This window comes from Staurois parvus, unplaced genomic scaffold (assembly GCF_062004578.1).
Source record: "Staurois parvus isolate SC_StPar_1 unplaced genomic scaffold, SC_StPar_1.0 ptg000525l, whole genome shotgun sequence".
In the NCBI taxonomy this organism is placed as follows: domain Eukaryota; kingdom Metazoa; phylum Chordata; class Amphibia; order Anura; family Ranidae; genus Staurois; species Staurois parvus.
In genome coordinates, this window is record NW_028318321.1 from 3,069,254 (window position 1) to 3,095,149 (window position 25,896).

Consider the following 25,896-nt stretch of genomic DNA (forward strand, 5'->3'; position numbering starts at 1 on the left):
ATCCAAGTTCAATACCCCTAATAAAACTAAAAAACCAAGCTCAAGGACTGTTTACTGTCTCTGGAATGAAAGTCTGAGAAAATGCTTGTTGCCTGGCTTTGCAGGATTATAGGGGGACCCAAATCTTTAGCAACTCCTAAGGGGGCAGTGATTCATACAATATACTTTCCTAGCTATTTACTAATGCTGGCAGCATAAGAATTAAAAATAGTTCATGTTGATTGAGAGAGTTTAGTTTCGCTTTAAGCTGGAACCATGACCACTGTCCTAGGTTACTTGTTTCAAGGTGGCTCTTTTCTCTAGCAGCATTCTATGGAGTCACCTTTGCATGCAGAAAATGCCTCATAGCCTAGGATAGCAAGACACTACGCTACTCCTCCCTCCCCATTCTCCATGCTAACTGACTGGCTGGAAACTGCACTGTCCAATGTTAACTCTTTGCTGTGAAGACCTGGAAGTGCCCTAGGCAACACAAAAATTGTCTGCCCGCACAGACACCAACCAACACAACCCCCCTTCCCCCTCCTGCGGTGAAAGCCTGAAATTGACCAGCAACACCCCTGCCCCCACCCAGGAGAGCCTTCCACTCCCCCTCCCAGAGATAGACACTCATCTTTGCAGCTCATGACATCCCCAGGAACAAGAGTCAGGCTCTACATACACCATCAAGCTGCCCACTTGATCTCGGATCCCACCTGGTTCCCATGGTGCGAGTGTCCCTTATTTCATCCCTTCTTCTGGGGGGAGGTACCGCCCTAGGCAAGTGCCTTGTTTGCCTTGTGGTAAATACACCCCTGATTGAGGGCTTAATACTACTCTAATAAAAGAGAACTGTTACAACTGTACAGTAACACAACCACTGGTCACAAATGTAACTAGGCTGGTATGAAGTCTATTCTGCTCGATGTCTTTGCAGGTTTAGAAAATATTTAGTAAAAGGGAAACTGGTCTGTTATTATAACGTTCTTAATGTCCAGTCATCTTAGTATAATAATAAAAATGTGAAAAATATACAAATCACATCTTAGTATAGCATTCTCAAAAGCATGCACAAGCCTGGAGCAAAAAGCTACCTACTGGGTCCTTATCCCATCATAGTTACAGAGCACCACCCCTCCAGCCTGTCCTGTAGACTTCCACTGCTCCTATTATAGCTCAGACTATCTCTTCTGACATAAGCCATCCCCCTTATCTCCTCCAGCTGTAAACCCTCCAGAGCCTGGCTCTTCTACACATCCAACACACTAACAACATGCACTGATCTGCACTAACCTCAGCAGACTGCCAGAATCTGGATCTCTATGTTACAACTTCTTACAAGATAAGCTTCTCAAACATCCTCATCTCACTACATCTGCCATGTAAGAAGACATGTTCAAAATCAACTTCCTCTAGGTAACTATATGCCTATATGTTCACTGTTATTTTTTTTTACCGTTTATCTTTGATATGCTAATATTTAAAACTGCATGTGTAACATTCTGGAAGGATCTGCTTTTCCGCTGAGGATTTAGGTCAGTTTAGGATAGCAGGCAGCATCCAGACGGAATTCAGAAGTCTGATTTATTTTCAAACAGACTTTTATTGCCACTGATAAGTCTATACAGTACATGCTAATCTGTGCAAGGAAATGGCAGATGGTTTGTCAGGGTAATGAACTATGGGACTGGGGGAAATACATTTGTCTAATGTCATGTTGTAGAAAATAAAAAAACGCCATTAAACGATTGTCCCCAGTTTAAATAAAATTGCATTCGAAAAGAATTCGATAGTAAATCTCGAGGGCAAGTTTAGGAAAACTGATCAAAGGAAAAAGAGAGAAAAACTGGATCATGGGACAGAAGAAAACCCTTTTCTATGCTTTGGTTTAGTATTGTGGCGAATATCAAGTCAGTTTAGTTGCTATGGGTAGCTGCATCACGCTTCTTTACTCCAGTTTTCATAAATCGTACCTTCATTACATTTTTCGAATAAAAATAACATTAATAGTTATTGAATGAATTCTTTAGAAAGTTGCTAAAATACTTGAACACACCTCCATATAGGTTTTTTATGTACTGTTAAAAATGATACACACAAAGATGATATATGTTCTGTGCATGTATCTGTGTGTGTATATATATATATATATATATATAAAGTATATAAAAAATTATAGCTATACATATAGAAATATCAAAATATAAAGCTATAGAGCGAATATATATATATATATATATATATATATATGTTTGCAGTTTCTTAAGTAAAATCATTCAGATTTGGCAGCATGTAAAATTACTGTATATTATGGATATATAAACATTTACATAGTGAAAATAATTACCTATATAGAATTAAGTATTAAACATTTGCTCCTGATGATTGTTTTAGTGGTTGTGTAATTTTTGCCCAGACATTCAACAAATGTAGAAGCAAATAATTGTCCTAGATCACTTGTGATCATCTTGTGGTACAAGGTTTAGTGACTACACTGTTTTTTAACCACTTTACAATATTTATTGATAAAAAAATGAAAGTTAGTGCATGTGACAAATCTGCTGAAATAATCAGAAAGAATATTAGAGCTGGAGAGAAAATGAGATATTTCATATTCTGTAGCTTGCTGCGCAGACTGTTGTTCCAAGTTAGATTGGATCTGTATGTTTAAAAGTGACAATTGTGAGCAGTCTTGCGCTGGATTGCTGGACGATAAGTCGGCTGTGTAGAGAAATGCAAGTTTCTGCTATATTAACTTTATTTTCTATATCTTTTTTGACAAGCTCCTGATACACATGTTCATTTGTGATCACTGTTGCAAAACTGCAAAACTCTGTGTATGTAGGTTGGTTGCATTTTGAGGTCACCTGTTCTGTTTTATATATATATATATATATATATATATATATATATATATATATACAGTGTATGCACAGCTATAATACGGACCATAAAAACATTTGTTTACAATGGACATACATTAAATTAGAATTGCTAATAGAGAAAAGCATTGTTTAAGAAACACAGAAGGAAGTTGGTGAAGTCGGTGCAGAATTGTGAAATTGTGAATGCTTTGAGTACACCAGCTATTGCTGGCCTCCTTTGAAAATACTACTTACCTGGCTGAGTCTGACTTCTATGTTTAATTAGTTGCAAACGTAATAAAAGTCAGGAAAAAGTCTGAATTCCGAGCACATTTCAGGAGAGTGACATTGTTGACTTATGATAAATGTACTTTTAGGGCTCATGCACACAGACACATTCAGATGTACAGCACAAGAATTCAGTGTATTTCTGAGTTTGGGAATCACAGGTGTTGGCATACAGCTGCGGTCAGCAGTCTGTACAAATGAATGACAGGCAGTCAGAAACCACTGCTGTATGCCTGTATCCACACCTATAAGTGGTTACACGCGTATGGGGCAAATAAGTAACCATGGAAGTGTACAATTCATGTGATTACCGGGCTTGAAAATATGCTGATTTTTTTTGCTGCAAAATCGAATGCGTCTATCGGAATGAGCTTTAAGGAACTTTTGTAGTGAGATTGAAAATCCTTAAGTAACACTTCAAAACTCCCCTATTTAGGAACCCATCTGTGTAGTAAAGCTCAGATTCTTACTTCTGTAGAGTACTGCTCAGATAACCACCTCTGTGTAGAAACACTCAGATTCCCCCCCACCCAACCCTTTGTAGTAACATTCAGATGCCCAATTCAGTGTATTAACACTTGTATGGCCTTCTATGTGTAGTAACACTCAGATCACCCCTGTGTGTAGTAACACTCAGATGAATCCTCCAAGTCGTAACACTCAGATGACTTCCTCTGTGTAGTAGCACTGAGATGATACACCCCCCCCCCACACACAGTTGTTACACTCAGATAACCCCCTCTGTGTACTAATACTGAGATGCCCCTTTCTGTGTAAGTTTACTCACATGCCCCCTTTGTGTAGTTACACTCAGATGCCCCCTCTGTGCAATAAAACTCAGATGCCCCCCTCTGTGTAATACCACTCATATAGCCTCAACTGTATAGTAACACTCACATTCTTCCCTTTTTGTAGTGACATTCAAAAAACTCCCTGTGAAGTAACACTTAGATGACCTCACAGTGTAGTAACAGTTAGATGATCCATTTGTGTAGTAACACTCAGATTACTTCCTATGTATAATAACACTCAGATTACCTCCTGTGATGGGCCACCTGACACCCCTGACTGGGTGCCTCTGCCAAGCGGTGCCTCCTGCCCTTCAAACCCTTTCAGTAGACCTAAAGCTAATACCAACCCTTTACCCCAAGCTTCATACACAGACAAGATGTTGAGGTAAAAACCAAAGGAATAAGGGCTCATGTACACTGCAGCTGCTAAACTTACGTTTATATCTATCTATCTATTTAGTTGTATCCGACGCTTGGCGATTGCATGGACCGTCACTCGGAAGTGACTTTTTCCATGAATTCTCTTTTACAGGGTAGGTTGCCAGGTCTTTCCCCAACCCCTACCATTCAGGAGATCCCGCATGGCCAGGGAAAACTCACATTTAGGAGCTGTTTTTTCAGCAGTCCCTGAACTCACCCTAATGTTTCCCTATGTGTCCATGTACACATCTTCGTTTCCAGTCGTTTACAGGCAGTTGAGTTTACAGTCATTGTTTTTCAACGCAACAAATTTGCATTCATACATTGATTTTATCAGCGTTTCAAATGCAAAACGCTTGTAAACGCGGCTAAATGCGGCAAATCGCATTTATAAGTGTTTGCATTTGAATTTTTTTTAACTCTTCCTGTTCCCAATGCTGTCCAGAGCCTTTTTTTCATCATGAAAAATACATGCAAAGAGTTTTCAAGGTGCTCAGGTGGATAAAACACTTAACACAGGATGTTCCTACCAAGCTTGTCCCACAATGTCATGACCAATTCACACCTCAGACCTCTCCAACCCTTGGAAACAAAAGATATGTTTATGACCATTCACACTTCAAATTCCACATGAAGACCCCCTGCCAGGTAACCTTAATGACTTACTCCAGCAGACACCTTTCCCACCTTTGGCAACAAAAGAAATATTAATGAGCAACTCACACCTAATTAACAGTCTGAAATAGTTAATAATTTACCACTTTTTAGTGCATTCTGTGCATTTGGGAGGTTCTCCTGTGCTTATCTTTAAAAAAAAGCTTCTAAACGCAAACACGCATAAACGCATTATGCAAACGTGGCTAAACAGATGTTTTTAACCTACGTTTTCCAGCAGTCAGTTCCCATCATTCAGAAATGTCCCGTGTACATTGGGTCTTACTTTATTGAACAGAAATACAGGTTTTTTGTATAAACTGCAAAAAACTAGGGGCAGTCACCACATGAACAATAAAACAAATATTACACATTGGGGTAAACATCCCCCAATGGTAAAGAAGTAAAGTTGACACAGGACTAATCACATCCTGTAGAAATTTCCAGGATTAGCAAACAGAAACAATAGATGATTCAATTAGCAATGGGAATTCACACCTAGGAGGCACACAATGGGGAAATTACACAATAGGAGAAAGATACTTTACACCTAGACAGGATAGCCAAACATGGGTACACACAGGGTCCTGAATAAGGGGGTACCACCAGTTCTCCTGTATGGGGCCCAGGACAGCAGGGGGGCCCAGACAGCTGGGTAAATTGGATGTGTGCAGGGAGGGTGATCAGCTTGGCAGGGGGAAGGCAGTTCCTAAAAATTATCCTCTGTATGGCTATCTCTACACCAGCTGAAGCACCTGGCTTCTTCTCCTCTCCCTCCTGATGGCTTTCAGCTTCTGCAGAGAGAACCATACAGGGGATCAGTAATTTCCCCCTGGTGTATCCATCACCCTTCCTGTGCAACATATGTTTCCCCCTGTTGCCCAGGCCTCCTGTGTGCCTCCACCCTCACAGTGCTGCTGGCTTCCCTCCTCTCCTTCCCAAATACAAAATAGGATCCTTCAGGATGAAGAGTGGGGGAAGGGTCTAGTAAATATGTCACATTTACCAGCCCCTTCCTTTCCCGAATGAACACAATGAGTGATTGGTACTGTATATTCACTGTGTTCATTCATAACTGAAGCATAGTAAACTGTGTTGTAAATGGACAGCGGAGAGGGGCCTGTCAGGTTTGCTGTATGAGGCTCCATAGTTTCTAACAGCAGCCCTGGGTACACATAATAACAGTAAACACGTAACACCTTAATAAACAGATAACACATACCAGTAGGAGACCCCAGTATCAGGTTAGTTTGAGCCAAATATACTCTGCTTTGAGTCTCTGAGTCTAGGAGGGGGTTGAAGCAGTCAGTGCTGGTTTGGGCTACTGATTCTATACCCCAACAAAACACAGAGGCCCCAAATCTGTATCTGGGTTCCCCAGTTCTCAGAGTCTGTGTGTTTCAGTGAGCCATGGACCTGAATCTGAAGTAAATCTACTCCAAAGGTCCCCAGGTACACACCGTCCAAAGAATAGAGCCCCCTCAAATGCCAGGGCCCATAGTCAGTAGGCAAGAGGCTAACCTGCAGTCCCCTCCAAATGTCCCTGTCCTGGTAGGGTCTGTCACACCTCCTATGTGTAGTAAAACTCAGATTACCACCCTTGAGTAATAACACTCAGATGACCCCTCTGTGTAGTAACACTCAGATTACCACCTATATGTAGTAAAACCTAAATTACCACCTGTGTGTGGCAACGCTCAGATTACCTCTTATGTTTAGTAACATCCAGATTACCTTCTGTTAGAGATTCTGTACATAGCCCTGCAGAACAGATAGTGTACAGTCCACATGTGTTTATCTGCTGTTTCTATGCTCAACAGGAAACAGGAAAGTTATTCAGAGAAAAAGACATGGAGTTTTAACACAGATATCAACAACAAATGTATAAACACTGTCATCTACTGGTTGAACAACATTTCTCTACTAAATGTTTATATAATTGTTGTACAAAAATACATACAGTGTATTCCAACAGCCCCACTTACCAACTACTCCTTATATTAGTTCAATTTCAAATCTCAGTTCTTTGCATCTCATCTCATGAATCTGGCTCTGGTTTACTGCTACGCGAGCAACATAGGACAGACATTTGGCTGAGATGCCTTTATTGTTTCTGGTGGATTTTCTGGTTGAAGTCTCTTGTCTGTTTTTTTATTTTACAATATTTGGATTGTATGCATTCATATCTATTTCTGTGTCACTTTGTTGCCTATCTTCATGTGTTCTTTTAAAGAGTGCTGCTCTTCACTAACCTATGTGCAAATCAATCCTATTTCTTTTCTCAAAATTTTGGGAAATTGAGTTTAAAACACAAGAAATAGGATTGATTTGCACATAATAATACTGATGTGGAATTTCCCTCAGTTTGAAGCGTTTGTGTTAGTTTATGAAATTTTGAACAAAGATAAGTTTCATCAACAATTACCCTTCTACTGATGGTTACCTTGTTTGTGTTTTAGTGTACAATTCTGTCCCCTCTTTTGAGATTCACTGTACTCCACAAGTACACCTTCCTTTGCGCAAGAATCCCATTTTGTACATTTTTCTTTTGGGGTGTGTAAGTATGTTTTGCTTCCAAACATTCTTAGATGGTTCAAGCTTGGGGATTTTCCATTCCACAGTTCATAAGGAGTTTTCTGAGCTGATTTTCCTGGTAGTAGATTTTGGAGATAGCATGTGGTCATAATTGCCTCCCCCAGTATGTGCTTGACATATCTGCACCCAACAGCATGGTTCTTCCACTCTCACATAGAGTACGGTTTATTCATTCTGCAACCCCGTTTTGTTCTGGGTTGTATGGTAAAGTAGTTTGAAATATTATGGCATTCTTTCTGAAAAATTGCTTGTGTTTTATCACCTGTATATTCAGTTCCATTGTCTGTGCACAATACACTCGGCATTTTGCCAAACTTGCCGCTTACTTGAGCCAAATACTGTTCAAGTTTTTCTGGTACTTCACTTTTGTTGTGTAACAGATATATAGTATACCTGGAGTAATAATCTATAAAAGTGCGAAAATACCTCTTCTTTCCTGGAGTCAATTTTTCCATTGGACCGCATAGTTCTGAATGAATTAAGTCCAGAGATTTCTTAGCTCTGCTGTTACTATGCTTTGGAAAAGCTTTTCTTGTCATTTTTCCTTTTATACAACTGGTACATTTCATTGTTTGATCACGTGGACTAATTTTATTCCACTTGCAGAATCATTCTCAGTTAATTTCTTTATTATTGTTTTTCTTGGTGTCCAAGGTTCTTGTGCTAAACGACAATGAAGCTTAGACCTTAGTAGTGTATTAAAGGATAGGTTCACCTTTTAACAAAAATAATAACTGCACATTTTTTTGCTTTTTGTTTCTGGGGCCTCTAAAGCATTGCACCAGCAATCAGCAGATCACAGGTGCCATGCAGGTTCCCCCCCGACCTGTCAGTATATCTGCATGCTTGTACATCCTGTACGGGCAAGCAGATACTTACTCTCAGGAATGCTCAATGAACTACCAAGGTGCTGTGGAGCGTTGTGATAGTTCATTGAAAACTACAAGCTGACAGCCGCAAAGGCTGTTGGAACTTGTAGTTTTCCCATTCTCAAAATACTGTGAATGAGTGACGCAGCCGGGTCCCAAATATGGATGTAACATGTAACATGTTACAAAAGGTGAACTTCTGCTTACATGCATTTACTAAACAGAAGATCTGCACATACAACTGCAGAAAGCACAAATCATAAAAAAAATGCCTAAAACCTGCACAAACTGACTATCTATGTGATAGGCACACAAAAAAGTTACTTAACTTGGTTCTTTCTGGTAATGGAGTCTTCTCAGAACTTTGTTCAGAGTCCAACTACTTGCTCATTCATCTTCAGAGCAAGGTTGTCCTTTTTGTCTCTCCAAAACAACTCTGTATTTGGTTCAGCACATGGCTTGTTTCAAAAGTCCAAATCTGTCCCCTCACTTCCTGTACATAATATACTGTAAGGAGCTTCCTGTGCTGCTCATAAACCAGTTGAACGGTTCATTTGCATAGCAATGGGGAGGCTTGCCTACTAAAGCAGCACATGGTCTTAAAATCCATATTAACTAATGCGTTGCCGCGCTCTAACACTAAATGTATTACAATGCAATTAGCTATTGCCGTATAAAGTGCATATTTGATACAACAACTCTATATTGTGTTAAAAATAAAAAAATAAATAATAAATAAATAAAATATATATTGGTGACAGCTTAAAAATTAAATAATCTTTAAATAATTAAATTGTGATCACAAATAAAAAGCAAATAAGATCTCCATAAATTATAAACCAATTGTGTTATAAATCCATAGATATAAGAAAAGTGAAATTATAAAAAAGTCCAATGTGTAAATGTGCAAATAATTAATGAAAATAGGAATAAAAGTTCAGCAGAGAATGAGATGATGATATACTCTCCTTCCAAGCAGCCTATAATTTGATGTCTGGGATTGTGTAGCTTCTGTATGAGCCTGTGTGGATAAGGGGATTTCTCCCTCCTTAGACCGCTCCTCACTCCAATCCTCTATGTGTCCTCGTATGAGCCATAAAAGAAAGGAAGAGATATATGGTGCCTTATCCAAGATAATGCAAAGCTTTTATTGTGCGTCCATAATGCGCTCACATTATACAAGATAAAAATGCCCTTATTAAGTAAAAAACCACTGGGTGCGGTGAGGATCAGCCTCATGGGTGTGTGAGCAAACTTTGTCAGTACTCGCCGTATCGTAGGTGATGTCACTGCCCCTCCCCAACGCGTTGCACCACAGGGATAATGTAGCTTCGTCTGTTGGATGTAGTCTAACACAACTGGTTTGTAATTTATGGAGATCTTATTTGCTTTTTATTTGTGATCACAATTTAATTATTTAAAGATTATTTAATTTTTAAGCTGTCACCAATATATATTTTATTTATTTATTATTTAATTATTCATTTTTAACACAATATAGAGTTTTGCATCAAATATGCACTTTATACGGCAATAGCTAATTGCATTGGAATACATTTAGTGTTAGAGCGCGGCAACGCATTATTTACTATCTTCTCATAGCGCACATCTTATGAGGGTGCATAAGGGAGCCTGCGACCTAATACAATAACTGATTAAAATATTGACTCCAGTGGCTCACAAGTTAATTTATTTATTTTCTAACAGTCTTAAAATCCAACAATGTAACAAATATATAAGCTTAAAAAAAATCAACAAATATCCATACCAACACATTCCACCTCTTGGTTTTTATAGCATGGTATGTGACAAATTTGAATGTGAGCATTTCTCAACAGCTTTATAACCTTTGTCCAGGAAGGGACGAAATAACCTTCATATTGTAAATGGGAGGATAAAAAAATCCCTTTCGACCCCCGTAAGTTCTGGGCAATTAGACTTTTGTCCCTAGAAAGCTGCAACATTCCTTTCAGCACGGTTATCAATGTCCTTGACAGTCTGTGTAACATAGATGGAAAGAAAGTCCTAGATGAAAGTTGCTTGTCCTCCTGGTTATAAGGAAATGCTCAGATGAAAGTCCACTCCACCTCAGCCACCATCAGGAAATCATCCGCATCTTCCTCATGCTCTCATCTCCTCTTTTGGTCTATCTCATCCCATCTGACATGGTCATCTGCTCTGAATGCTCCACCGCTTTGTTGTTCATTTCCTTAAAAGAGTGAGAGACAAAGCAGATTATATGTTCCTTCCAACTGTGCCAAAAACATAGCTCACTGCTCACATTTCTATATCTGCCCATTGCAAACTGCAAAACTTTTAAACAGTGCCCATTGTTCCCTTATTACACTTTCACAGAAAGGCATAGATTTCCAGCAAAAATAAATAAACCTGCATTTCTCTCAGTGCTGTCCTGGCAACACTGGCCTGCTGTTATCCAGTCTTCATAGTATGACACTTTCTAGCAATATGCCCCAATGTGACTAAATCTACCTTTCCCAGCCACTTGCGTCCACCTCTTAACCCCTTGGCGCCGGCGCCTCCCGGCCCTTTAAGGGTTTCAGAAGCTGGTAGGTGGGGCAGGGTTTAGGGTCATGTGACCGCCGTGACACGCCATCACATGATCGGGAAAGGTCCCGATCAAAAGAGGAGATTGGGACCTTTTCGTGAGTACCGGACATGTGTGCTGGGAGCGCGCAGGGCGCACGCTCTCAGCACATATGTTCTATTTTAATAGAACGCAAATGTGCGGCTGCTCGGCATCTAGGCCCAGACGCTAGGGGGCCGCGCATACTTAGCAAGCTCCCTTGCAATAGATATCCACTGATTGTCTCTGGACCAGGCAGGTAAGGTACTATCCTTCTCCTCCAGGACACCAGAAATGCCTGCAGCCTTACTCTTCCTAAACAGTGTATACAGAATTTTTCCTAGCACAAGCAACAGAAAACACCACAAAAAACAGGTCTGCTTCAGTTGAGCTTTAGTACAAATCTCGAATGAGCCCCCAATTTGTTTTCTTGGCGTCTATTAAAGGTTCTTGCAATAAAAGCCTAAAATATTAAATAGAAAATCTGAACATACAACTGCGTGAAACACAAATCATAACAAAATATGCCTAAAACCTGCACAAACTGACTACCTATGTTATAGGCATGCATAATGAAGACTTCTCAAGGGCTCATTCAGAGTCCAACTGCTTCCTCACCCATCTTCAGAACAAGTGTGTCCTTCTTTGTCTCTCAAAAACAACTCTGTATTTATCTCAGTGCATGGTTTGTTCAAAAGTCCTAATCCCTCCCCCCACTTCCTGTACATAATTTCCTGTAAGGAACTTCCTGTGCTGCTCATAAACCAGTCTAATTGGTTAATTTGCATATTAATAGGGGAGGCTTAGTTACTAAAACAGAACATGGTCCTAAAATCTAACAATTTAACAAATATCTAAGCTATAAAAACCACCAAATATCCACAGCAACACAATTATGTCAGAACTTCTATGCCCAAGTCGTCTATGCCATGTGTGCATGCAGTTTGAAAGTTTTTTCTTTGGCAGTATTAATTACCTCATTGCAGTTCAGCTGATACAGTTCATCTGTAATTTTAGCCTTTGCAAGTTAGATATCACATTTTGTGATGGCACAACTGTATCATTGGAAGGTTGCTACATTGCCTTGTTTTGTGAGCTCCTTCACTGACAAAAGATTAGTTTCAAGAGCAGGAATATTTTTCACAGATATCTTTCTGGTGACACTCTGGGAAAAAGGACAGTGCACTTTTTGTAATCGTTCCCGCATTTCTTTAGCAGTTTCACACTTACATACATGTATGATTTGAATATCTTCTATGCTTAGAAAGATTGTGCTCTGAGCTTTGTGGTCTTTCTCAATCCATTCATCTGAAGATTGTTCTAGTCTGACTTCATTTATACATTTCCACATATCTTCTCTTATTAGCAGCATTTTCATCTTAAATTTCCAAGACTGATAGTTCTGGTTTGTCCAGTTTGCAAATGAAAGTTTTGTCACAGATGTGTCTGTGGGTGTCTGGACCCATAATCTGTTAGAAATTCTGTATGTAGCCCTACAGAACAGACAGTGCACAGTCCACATGTGTGTATCTGCTGCTTTGCTGCTAAAAAAAAAACTCAGATTACAATCTATGTGCAGTAACACTAGGATGACCCCTTCTGTAGTAACACACAGACAGCCCTCCAAATACTAAACACACACACTCCTGTGCTTGGGGGTGAACTCGGTGTAACTATGGATCCTTGTGGAAGATATTGGATATTGCACACCTTGCTGCCCTCAAAAGACTGGGGAAGTCCAAAACACTGTGTGTAAAGAAAACAAACAGAGGGTGCTTCAGCCTAGTACATTACCTAAATAAATGTATTGATAAAAGTAATGAATGGTGATATACTCACAAAGGACAATGATAAAAAAGCTCATCATGAAACACAGCAATGACTGGTCTGCCTGTTACGGTGATCCCCACAGGAACACTAGACCTCCAATAGGCTAACACATTTCAGGCACAGAGCCTAAACAAGGCTTTTTTTTACCTGTATATCTTACTCCATACAATAAAGATAATCATTGGGGAAGACGAGTAGCCGGCTGTTCAAATTTTCATTTTTGATCTTGCCATGTGCTTGCCATTTGTGAGGCCTCAGCTGGGCTAGCTGAGAGGCTTGTAAGCTGACTGTCATCTGAGGATCTAGTCTGAAGTCAATGGTAGACATGTCTGGAAGGCATTGGAAGGAGGCATCCATTCATCTAAGGATATTTATGAGTACAGTCTGGTGTGAGAGATCCCAGAGATTGCGGGCTGCTGCCACCCCTCTGGTGCTAGAGAGTCAGCTGTAAGTGCATAGCTCAGTCCATGTTGTTCTGTGCTAAAGGGACTCTGCTCAAGCTGCTTAAGGAAGAACGTTTGCACCTTTATCTGCTTCAATTAATCCAAGTTGATTAATGGCCCCATACAAGGACTGTGCTATAGTGCTGAAGAAGAAAGTTAGTGTCCTCATCTTATATAGTTCTTTTTGGAGCATCTCACTCGTCCCCATCCTATCCAAGTTATTCCAAACGAAAATAAAAACACTAAAAGTGAACACCCTTGTACTGTTTACTGAGCCAAAGAGTGACTGTGTTTGTGTGCCTGGCTATGGGGCTAACGTTGGGAAAAGTCCTCAGGGACCTATCAAATTGCTGGCTCCTACAGGGGTATCGCTACATGCATTTTATACATAATTTAATATGATCAAATATTAATTTTTTTTTACTTTTTCCTGTATCATGTTGTTTGGTTTGCACACAATTGTATCCTATTACACTAAGGCAACTTTAACCTAATCTTGTTTAAGTACTGCAAATCTTTTAGATGTATTACTCTTCCTTCTATCCTCCACTGGTGTAATAATACTGTTACTGTTGGGCTGCAGTGAAAGATGTTTACTGGGCCTGGAAATAGTGTTAATGAAATTACAGTGTACAACATGCATACAACGTATTACATTGCTAAAGTCATATTTGTACTGTACTATGCAGAATGCAGTGCAGGGAGACACAACCCTAGTCCCTGCGGGTAAGGGTGGCTCCATAGGATGCTGAAAGATTATCCCTCCAAGCAGCAAACTGTTACCCGCAGAAATCTTCACAACTCGAACCCTTCTCTTTTCCACTCTTAAACTGACCGCCTCTATGACAGAATCTCTCCCCTGTGCTGACCTGGCCACTTCTGTCTACAGCAGTTCACTTTCATCCACACTAGACTCACTTGCTTCTCTAACTACACAAAGTATCAAGTCCCGACCATTACAACCGTGGCAGACTGATGACACCAGAAATCTTAAGCGACATAGTCGTACACTCGAGCGATTGTGGCGTAAAACCAAATCTCAGCAAGCATTCACCCTATATAAATCTGCTTTCTTAACATACAATTCCTCCCTCCATGATGCGAAACAAGCCAATTTTGTCACTATTATTAATATCTTGTCATCCAGTCCTCGTAGTGTGTTCTCTATTTTTAAGTCTCTACTTTCTCCACCTCAACCTCCACCTCCACCCAGTAACTCACTCACTGCTTACAAAATTGCAAATCATTTCAAAAACAAGATTGATGCAATTCATAGGGACATCTCTGCTACACAGACATCTATCCCACTTAGCATACCTTGTACTAAACCTTGTACTAAACCTCCCTCAACTCCCTCCCTTTCCTCTTTTAGCCTTGCTACTACTGAAGAGGTCACTAAAGTTTTCTTTGAAGTCCGTCTCACTCCCTGCTCCCTGGATCCTGTCCCCTCACTCACATCTTCAATCTCTCTGTCAGGGATTGCGGCGTCCTGTCGGCCGGCGCATGCGCGCTGGCAACGGCTCACGCCGGGATACAAGCACTAGGTCCCGGTGAGCCGCGGATGACAGGACGCCGCGCATGCGCAGTGGGAGCCGGGGGCACGCCTCGGGCGGCCAATGACAGCCCGGGGGCGCGTCCTGGGCGGCCAATGACAGTGCAGGGCGCGATATTTAAAGATGCCCTGCACTGTCACTGATTGCCGCAAGGTCTTCTGAGTTCCTGAATCCTGTACCTGTGTTTTTGATCCTGATTGACCCTAAGTACTCTACTCTCTCCTGCATTTTGACCCGGATTGTCCTGACTACTCTACTCTCTCCCGCATTTTGACCCGGATTGTCCTGACTACTCTACTCTCTCCCATCCTGACCCCCGGCTTGTTAAACCTATCTACGGACTGACTTCTCCTGCTGACCCTGCGAGTGACCTGACGATTCTCCGCCTGCCGATTCTGTACCACGCCTCTCCCACGGGACCACTGCTCGCAATCTATCCTGCTGGGCCCTGCCGTCCTCCTCACATCTGGCTCTTCCGGTACCAATACATCCCCAGAGGTTCCCCCTGCCACTGGTGGGCCTGCTCAGAGGTCGTGACCTGGTCCTGGTCTGTTTCAAGTCCATCCCCACCATCAGGGGCCCTGGTGAAAGCACAGACCGGGACTTAGACTCCACGCTTTGGGTAGGTCTGTCAAGTGGGCAGCCAGCAGCACCACCTGGTGGATAATAACACTCTCCCTCTCTAATGGTGCCTTCCCCACCCCTCTAAAGCATGCACACATCACTCCCATACTTAAAAAACTCTTGCTGGAGCCCACCACCCTGAACAACTTATGATCCATCTCCCCGCTCCCGTTTACCTCTAAACTCCTAGAACGCTTTGTCTACAATTGCCTGAGCTCCCACATCTATGACAGCAACTTTCTTGACCCTTTACAGTCTGGCTTTCGCTTACTACACTCCACTGAAACTGCCCTACTAAAACTCACTACTGATTTACGAACTGCTAAAACTAATGGCCACTACTCCATACTCTTACTACTTGACCTCTCTGAGGCTTTTGATACTGTTGACTATCACGTCCTCCTCAAAAAAAACAACTCTCTTGGCCTCTGAGACTTTGCTCTCTCCTGGTTCTCCTCCTACCTATCTCAGCACTCATTCAGCGTTACCTATAACTCTGTCTCCTCCTCTCCACTTCCTCTTTCTGTAGGGGTCCCTCAAAGTTTTGTCCTTGGACCACTTCTCTTCTCCATCTACACCTCCTCCCTTGGTCACTTGATAAACTCCCATGGCTTTAAGTACCATCTCTATGCTGATGATACACAAATCTATCTTTCTACTTCTCACCTCGCCCCTTCAGTCTCCTCTCACATTACTAACCTACTATGTGACATATCGGCATGGATGTCACTCCACTTCCTCAAACGAAATCTTTCCAAAACAGAGCTCATACTATTCCCTTCAGCCCATGCCTCCTCTTCTGATTTCTCCATCAAGATCAATAACACAATCATCAGTCCCTCCCCTCATGCCAGGGTACTCGCTAGGTGTAATCATAGACTCCCATCTGTCCTTTCAGCCTCAAATCCAATCACTGTCCAAATCATGTAGACTTCACCTCCGCAACATCTCCGTTCTTAACCAGTACATGCCTGGCCAATAGCCAAAAGGCGGCCGGCAAAATGTACTGCATTTCCGGGTTGGACGCCAAATGGTGTCCTCCCGCACATGTGCAGTTTGCGCAGCGGCGTGATCTGTCACCAGCCATGTACCTCAGACACGGCCGATGACAGATCTGAGTATCGGCGCCGTTGCCGGTACCATGTGACCTGCTGTGACCAATCACAGCAAGTCACATGACAGTTTGATACAATGGATGGCTTAATTCATGCCATCCATTGTATACTACTGTCTAGCTATGAATGGTCACAGCTAATCACATGCACATGTCATGTGAAAATCAGCGGTCAAATCACAGCTAAGCACAAAAAAAAAAAAAAAAACCCTGAATGAATCGATGTCATTCAGGTAAATGCTTGCTTATAGCAAAGTAATTCTTTGCTATAAGCAAATTGTGTAAAAAAAAAAAAAATACTGATCACTTCCCCAAAGTAGTACAATGTTATTATGGTAACATTGTACTACTTTGGACATAGTGAAATATGAAAAAAAATCTTAAAAAAAAAGAAAACAAATGTAATAAAAAATTAAAAATAATAAAAAAATAAAAAATATATATATATATGTATGTCACCAGTCAGTGTCCCCGATCACTGCCATGCCAGTTATATGAAGACACTGTACTGCACTGGTGACAGTATGTAAAAAAAAAAATAGTGAAAATAATTTTTTGCATTTTTTCATTTTCCGAAAAATTATGACAAAAAAAATACAACTTCAAAAAACTCGCCATGCCTCTTATGAAGTACTTTGGACTGTCTACTCTGCAAAAAGGGGTCATTTGGGGGATATCTGTACTGTTCTGACATTCTTGGACCTCAAGAAATTAGATTGGCCGTCAGTACTTCAGGCTTGATCAATAATCAGATCTATACCATAGTTTGTGAACTCTATAACTTTCCTACAAACTAAATAATACATCCTAATTTGGGTTATTTTCACCAAAGACATGTAGCAGATTACATTCATAACATACATGGCCTAAATTTATGACGAACAATTATTTATTTGCAAACTTTTATAACAGAAACAAAGAAAAACATGTTTTTTTTCAAAATTTTCAGTCTTTTTTTTACAATTTAGCAAAAAATAAAAACCCCGGCGGTGATTAAATACCTCCAAAAGAAAGCCCTAGTTATGTGAAGAAAATGATAAAATTTTAGTTTGGGTACAGTGTTGTATGACCGCGCAATTGTCATTCAAAGTGTGAGAGCGCTGAAACCTGTCCATTGTGAGTATGATACCTACTTTTTTATTCTTTTAATAAATATTTTAAACGATAATGCACTAGGCCGGTGCTACCTCTTTTTGCTTTTTCAGTTGCATTTAGTTGCTTCCAATTTGACATTTATATGATTGCTGATACATATCCCCGAACTCACACAGTGCACATTTAGGGCTGCGCACCTGCACCCACATGGATGTCAAGTTGGGAGATGCGGCTGTGTTCGTACAGCCTCTGCATCCCAATTGACATCAATGGGACTGCCTGCACAGGGATGCATGAAACACCTATGCTTCACCGTGCAGGTAAACATGGCCTTGCATGGGCATACACATGAGGCCTAAGAATGAAAATACCTACACAAAAACAATAAGTGGTGTAGAGAGAATATAATAAATCACCTTTTCTGAATCTGTCATAAAATAATATCATATGTTATTTTTAGGGTACATGGTAGAAACACGGTAATGCCATGTAGACTGAGGTCTAGGCAGATATGTTCTAATTTTATGGAATGGTTTAACATAGCTCCTAGTGGGGCTAAAATGAGGAAAGGGTCCTCACCTTGCCTTATGCCTTCCTTTAGTAGAATTCAATAAAGCTTTCACTAAAGCATACTGTCTGCTGTATACAGCTCACCACCAGTCAAGAGTCAGCTAAGGTATCAGAGTTGACTGTGTGTCATGTGAAGTATGAAGAGTCTTGTGACTCCACTCAACAGAGGACAAATGTTAATACAAATTTAAAATTTTGCTATTTGCTCTTTTTTATAATATGCCCAGGTTCACAGGCCACAAGTCTAATATTTGTACCAAACATGACCAATGAAAGAACCGGGGATGAGGGGGGGAGGGCAGTGGGGATTTGATGAGCACCACAGATAACCCTCATTTACTTCACTGTAGAGCTCCAGTTAGAGTTCAGTTAACTTTAGCTCAAGAGTTAGAATTCCTGTTAGGTTTTCATTGTTGTCTGTGTCCCTGCTGGGGGCATTTCCCCTGTCTATTTGTCATGTCTCCTCTGGAGCAGGAATGAAGAGAAATTCCATCTGTTGCATACATATTTTTTACACAGAGCATAGTGATATTTGCAAGTAAAAGATGGCTTTTTTTTTCTTTTTTAATCATGTGTTTTTTTAATGGGGGTGCTTAAAAAATTTACAAACAAAATGGACAAAAATAAAAAAGTTTACATATGAATGATTAAAATAAATAAATACAAACAAGGCGTAAAAAGGGAACTAACTTAAGTTAATAAGGATTTAATTATGAACAATTTCATCTCAAAAATGTTTATTCCACAACTGTAGGCTACCTTCATACAGGAGCTATTGTCAACACTCAGGATACACAGAGTGAGACCTGGCTGTCAAATTGGCATGAGTCGTGCAGATATGACAACTTGTGCAGCTCACAGTGAAACCCCAGTCAGGTTATAAAAATCACATTTGGGTGACACCTCCATGCATAGTAAGGATCTAATACTTGAACAGTCTAAAGTAAGTATCTCCAAACTATGACCCATGGGCGACATATGGTCAGCTACAAGATTTTATCCAGCTGCTAGGGTCAGTGACCTATGCTCAGTGTGCACTGATTGACAAATAGGGCCATCAGAGGCTGCCTATGGTCTCCCCTTCTGATGTAATGGGGGACTCTGATGAGGACCCTGATGTAAAGGGGTGACTATAATAGGAAATGTTTCAGTCCATGAACACTTGTAAAATAAATAATGCGGCACTCGTACTGAAAAGTTTGAAATGCTTGAGAGAGAGGAATACTGATGTTATTTCTTCTTTCCTGACAGCCTGTGCTCTTCTCTGCTCCAGCTCTGAAATGTAGGTGGGACCTTAATGTCCTTATGTGATGGGGACCAGTAGGGGATGGCCGTATAACAGGTAAAGAAGACAGACATCACAAGTCCAGTTGTGAATACTGGAACTGGCAGCAATTAAGCATGCAGAACCAAGGAATAATGCAAGTAAGGGCCTTTGCTAATGGGCTTTTGTTTACTTCAAGCACATTTTGCATTCCTATACACGTCTATGTGGATGTTAAACCCACTTGAAGCAGGTGAAATGCTGGTCAAACATGTATCTGTCAGTGAATTCTGGATGCTCTTTAGTAGCATCACAAACTGATATCAAACTGATGTCATGGACACTAGCCTGAAGCCCATGGGCACAGGTCCTAATACTCAATGTTACATGCCCCCTGGATTAAACAAGTATTAGATCCTTACTATATGATTGAGGGGGCATCCCACCTCCTTATGCTGGTCTTACACCTGTGGAATTTCATTAGAACGTTCGGGCGAGAAAGTGTAAGGATTGTTCATCCAACCATTCAATGGTGCCTTCATGGACTCAACTAATTTCAAGCAACTTTTCATTTGAGTACCACGTCAGTGATTTGATTTTCGCAGAGCAGATGTTATACTTTTGGATTGTGCATGCGCACAAGAATAGTTACATTTTTTTCGGGCAGGAGCGACTTCAATCATTCTAAATTTGTTTGTCCACTTTACATTCATCAAAAAGTTTCCATTCTTGCCCTTCGATTTTTTGTGCTTGCTTTGGTTGAAACCGATTGTCGAACTGTCCGCTTAACTCCTAGATAATCAAAAGAATGCTCTGAAAACGACAATTTTCTTACAACATTCTACAGGTGTAAGGAAAGGTTAAGTCTACCTTTTAGACCTTAATTGAGATAGACAGCCTCATTAACCAATACTGAGGCCTCACAAGGCAAAAAAAAAGCAAACAAACAAGTTGAACTTTTACAGGAAAAGGTTAGAATCGCTTATAACTTCCACTGCTTTTTGGATCTTACTGACATAAGGTTTTCACTGAAGGTAACCTTTTCTAATGCATATTTTCATCATATTCTCTGTTTGAGTTGTCCAGGTTTGTGACAGGTTTACTGAGGCATATATAGTTATTTTAATGCCATGGGATATGTCACAAAGCACTCTCTGGAGATAAACTAGTGCAAAGAGCAAAGGAAAACTTTGTTGTAGCACAGACCAAAAGAAACCAACAAATCTGGTCAAAAACATTTAAAGAACATGAAAATAAGAAAAGCAGCATATTTAGAACAAGGTGTATATAAGCCAGTGGATTTTTATGTTTAATTTTTCGGCTTCGATCCTCATCCCCTATTAAAATCCATTATTTTAATTTACTACATGATATAAACAATAGTACATAATAAAAAAGACTTTATTAGAAGTGCAAAGGCTACATATTCAGAATAAGGTGTGTTAAAACCAATGGATTAGTGAAATCCAAAGACAGAAAACCCCTTTAGGTTTAATTGTCCAACTTCTATCTCCAATTAAAAGCCATTATTTTAATTTACTACATGAAATAAACAATGATACACAATAAAATAAGGGTTTATTAGAAGAGATTCTGCAGGAAGCAGCTGCTTCTATGACTGGCTGCGTGCCATCCAGATGTGCCCTGCACGGTTAGCATGTTAATCCCCCTTCCTAAGTGCTTTTTCGTAGACAGTAATGGAAGCACATTGTCGCATACTGTCACATATGCTGCATATAAGTAAATTGAATGCTAAATGGCATGGAACTCATGTTACTGTCACGTATTAATGTTCTACTGCATCATAAAAGTATAGCATCTATTAATGGACTCATTTCACGATGGCCTTATTCATTTTCACACCATGGCAGACAGATAAATATAGGAAAAAAAATCAGATTATTTATAGGATCTGTTATGCAGAATTATTTAACCAAGATTTGAACTCCATTAAATGCACTGCCCAGCCACGGCTAATAGCAGAGTACAGAGATTAGTCACTAAGTGCTGCAGCAATTGATGCTTATGGCATTGCTACATGGTCACTTGTTACAGTTATGCAGGATTAATTGCAGCTAGTTACTAATTCCTGTAGAATTATGTCTTTATTTCACTAGTGCAAGCCTAACTGGCCTGGAAGCTGGTGGTGGTTAAAGGAAGGGGTCACCCTGCTAGTGTTGAGGGAAGAACCCCTAATGGAACAAGTACCAAGTGACCTGATCCCCTCATGTCCCATGGATCACAGATGTTTGATTGGACCTATGGAGCCTCAGCCTGTAACCACATGTATAATGCAATACCCTGCATGAGAATGTGTGCCCCAAGTGTGAAGATGGCTTAACATGGATATGGCTTGGGGGTGGAATAAAAATTGGTCTCAAACAAGTAATCCATGCATGTGTGTGTAGACATGGAGGCCAACATAAATGTTAGGACAGATACAGTACAAAGAATGTGGCACCAGAATAGCCCTACCTACAGGTAGTTTACATGTCATCACAATTTAAATATGTGAATAAAAAACCTGTGATATTAACTAGAGCTGCAACTGAAAATATGCACAATAAAAAAAAATAAAGCCCCCCTTCTATTATATTACCTTATTTACTAGAAAGAAGCTATTATATTGCTGCATACCTATACCTACAACTTCACAGTTCCCAGTGTAAGGCAGGGCCCTACTAGTGCATTCAGTCTGTAGAAGAACCCCTCCTAGGCTCTAATGTATAGCAAGACCCCCCCAGTATCTATTGTGCAGCAGGTTCCCCCACCCTCACCTGCCTCAGTATGCACCCCATCAGTGCCAAGAGTGGAGAAGGACCAGTTATGTCTATGCTTCAGGGTTCATCAGGGCCTCCAATGGCCATTGTGCAACAGGAATCTCCCTCCAAGTGTGTATCAGAAACCCCTACTCCCAGTATGCAGCATGATCCCTCACTGCCCAGCATACAGAAGGACTTCCTCTCCATTTCTTAGCACATATCAGGATCCTCCAGTGTCCGTCGTGCATCGGGAACCCTACCAATGCCAAGTGTAATGCAAGTACTCCCCTAAGTGCCCAGTGTGCAGCAGGATCTCTGCAGTGCCTTGTGTGAGTCAAGACCCCTTGTTGCCCAGTATATGGCAGTACTATTCCCACCACCTCCGCAATGACCAGTGTTTGTCAAGACCCCTCTCCAGTATGCAATGTGCATAAGGACACACTCTCTTCTGTTTGACTGCAATGACACATCCTTATTTTGGGTCAGTGACTCGCTAAGCAGTGAAGCCATATGATAGACATGACAGCCACAGAACAAGCACCTTATTAGAACTGTACGTAAATACATCACGCATATTTATTCGCAGGATTACTTCAATTAGCCAGCAGCTACAGAAGAGGGAAATATTGGTTTTGGGCAGAACTGGCTTATGTCTTGTACTCTAATTGCTCTCAGTGAAATATAGAGAACATCCACAACACTGGCCTCCTTCTTAGATGGATTCTCTCTCTTCTCCTCTCTGGAGCTATTGTGAATCAGCATCCAAGGTCAGTCAGGTGTGAAATTAAGTAAATTTGAATAGTTTTGTTTATTTACATCTAAGTGATACTGTATGTTGGGTTAGTGCCAGCTCACCGAGCCGTAGTGAAAGGCCCAGGGCGCAATAAATTTTACTTGGGAATGTGATTTAACAATTACTTACAATGGAAGGCACATTGCCATTTTCTGAACACAATGTATGCAGAACAATTATTTTACTGTGTAAATTTAACATATTCAAACACTGTTAATGCATGAATAACTGAACTGTCCCATAAATATACAAAATATTGACTATAAATATGCATACATTTAATTTTGACATAAGCAAAATCGTTCTAAGATAAAAGACGTTATAATAAAGTATTTGTCTATTATTAGACCATTTGTGTACTTTAGATTCAGACGCATTGGGTTGTGTTTAAAAAAAGAGGATTCTGGTTTTTAATTTTTGTTTCTCTATTTTTTATTTAAAGTGTGAGTTCAGCTTTACAAAAAAACACACCATTGCTGCCCTATATCAGTATAGCATACCTCCCACCCTTAGAATTTAAGAATGAAGGACACTTCAGGAGGAGTGACCTGCGGTGCACTGTGGGTGTGATCAAACTGTTAACAGTGGGAGGAGCTTAAGGGGCATGGTTAAACAAAACCCAGACTTCCTTGTATCTGTAGAATGTACTTTGATTGCTGTGCCACAAGCACAAATCCCACAGACGCATATAATAAAGCATAATGAAAATTAAAAATGAGACTCTTCTATAGTGTGTTTTTGTGCACACTGAATATAGACAGAACCTTAAGATTTTGTTTGAGCCTATCTTAAAGAAGAACTTAATTTAAATAGTTAGGGACAGCTTAGCAACCAGCAACTGTTAAGACAATGAACACTTCGGTGAGAAGTATGTAATGTACAATATAGTGTATAAAGTGCAGAGTGCAGGGGTCAGGAGTACTTAAAGTAAAAAAGTTCTACAGTTACTGTTGGGTTTACAAGTACATACAGTTGTGTCCAAAATTATTCAACCCCCAATGCTGTAAAGGGGTTTAGGGACTATAGTGTACATTTGGAATTGTATTCAGAATCAAATCCTACAAGGACGTTGTAACTACCCAAATGCAACTAAAATGACATCAATTGTTTATGTAATACAGTAGTAAATGGTTCTTATGTGGTTTCTTCATTGCCACAATTATTCAACCCCTTAAAGACTACCACTCTGAAGAACAGAGGTTCATACAGGTGCTTTCCATCAGGTATTGAAAACACCTGTGGATGTCACCGAGCAGCAATCAAGCATAATAAGCACCAATTAGGCAGCTTTAAAATGACTGTGATACTCAGCTCCTTCTAGACATTTACTGGTGTGGTTACAAACATGGTGAAGGCAAGAGAATGGTCCAGGAAGACAAGAGAAGAGGTGATTTCTCTTCACAGGAAGGGCAATGGCTATAAGAAGATTGCAAAGATGTTAAACATACCAAGAGACACCTTAGGAAGCATCATTCGCAAATTCAAGGCAAAGGGCACTGTTGAAACGCTACCTGGTCGTGGCAGAAAGAAGATGCTGACTTCGACTGCTGTGCGCTACCTGAAGCGTAGAGTGGAGAGAAGTCCCCGTGTGACTGCTGAGGAACTGAGAAAAGATTTGTCAGATGTGGGTACAGAAGTTTCAGCCCAGACAATAAGACGCACACTGCGTAATGAAGGCCTCCGTGCCAGAACTCCCAGGCGTACCCCCTTGCTGTCTCCAAAGAATAAGAAGAGTCGACTGCAGTATGCCAAAAGCCATGTGGACAAACCACAAAAGTTGTGGGATAGTGTTCTGTGGACTGATGAAACAAAATTAGAACTGTTTGGGCCCATGGATCAACGCTATGTTTGGAGGAGGAAGAACAAGGCCTATGATGAAAAGAACACCTTGCCTACTGTGAAGCATGGTGGAGGGTCAATCATGCTTTGGGGCTGTTTTGCTTCTGCAGGTACAGGGAAGCTTCAGCGTGTGCAAGGTACCATGAATTCTCTTCAGTACCAGGAGATATTGGATGGAAACGTGATGCAGTCCGTCACACACCTGAGGCTTGGGAGACGTTGGACCTTTCAACAGGACAATGATCCCAAGCATACCTCCAAGTCCACTAGAGCATGGTTGCAGAGGAAAGGCTGGAACATTTTGGAGTGGCCATCGCAGTCACCAGACTTAAATCCGATTGAGAACCTCTGGTGGGACTTAAAGAAAGCAGTTGCAGTGCGCAAGCCTAAGAATGTGACTGAACTGGAGGCCTTTGCCCATGAAGAATGGGCGAAGATACCCGTAGATCGCTGCAAGACACTTGTGTCAAGCTATGCTTCACGTTTAAAAGCTGTTATAACTGTAAAAGGATGCTGTACTAAGTACTAAGATTGAATGTCACTTGGGGGTTGAATAAAACTGATAATGCTGTGAGCACAGAAAAGACATTTGTGGTTATTTCATTATAACTGTTATGTTATATTTGTCTGACCTACAAGTGCCTCTTTAATGTAAATGTAAGCAAGATGACTGAATGATCAAAAGCAATGTCAAACTGGCCAAAACACTCAATTTCAGTGGGGGTTGAATAATTTTGGACACAACTGTAGCACAGTGCATAACACTCAGAGAGCAGGGCCAAGAGTATGTAATGAACAGTAGAGGTTTGGAGTAAAAACAAAAAGAGTCCAGGAGTCAGGGTTAGGTAACACGCATTGTAGGGGCAGGAGATTACCAAAAGTTCCCAGCAAGCAATACTTTCTCCCACTCTACCCTTTCAGCAAAAATTCACACAACCCAACTAAAAAAAAAATCTGACACTAAT

At 40.6% G+C, this 25,896-nt stretch overlaps 1 protein-coding gene across 1 annotated transcript in view; it reads left to right on the top strand.

Annotated features, from left to right (window-relative positions):
- Window positions 1-952: 952 nt before the first annotated feature.
- Window positions 953-25,896, top strand: part of GABRP (gamma-aminobutyric acid type A receptor subunit pi) — a 168,552-nt gene continuing 143,608 nt past the window's right edge. The window contains exon 1 of the mRNA XM_089690278.1: window positions 953-1,395. The gene's annotated coding sequence lies outside the window, so the exon portion shown is untranslated. The remainder of the gene's footprint in view (window positions 1,396-25,896) is intronic.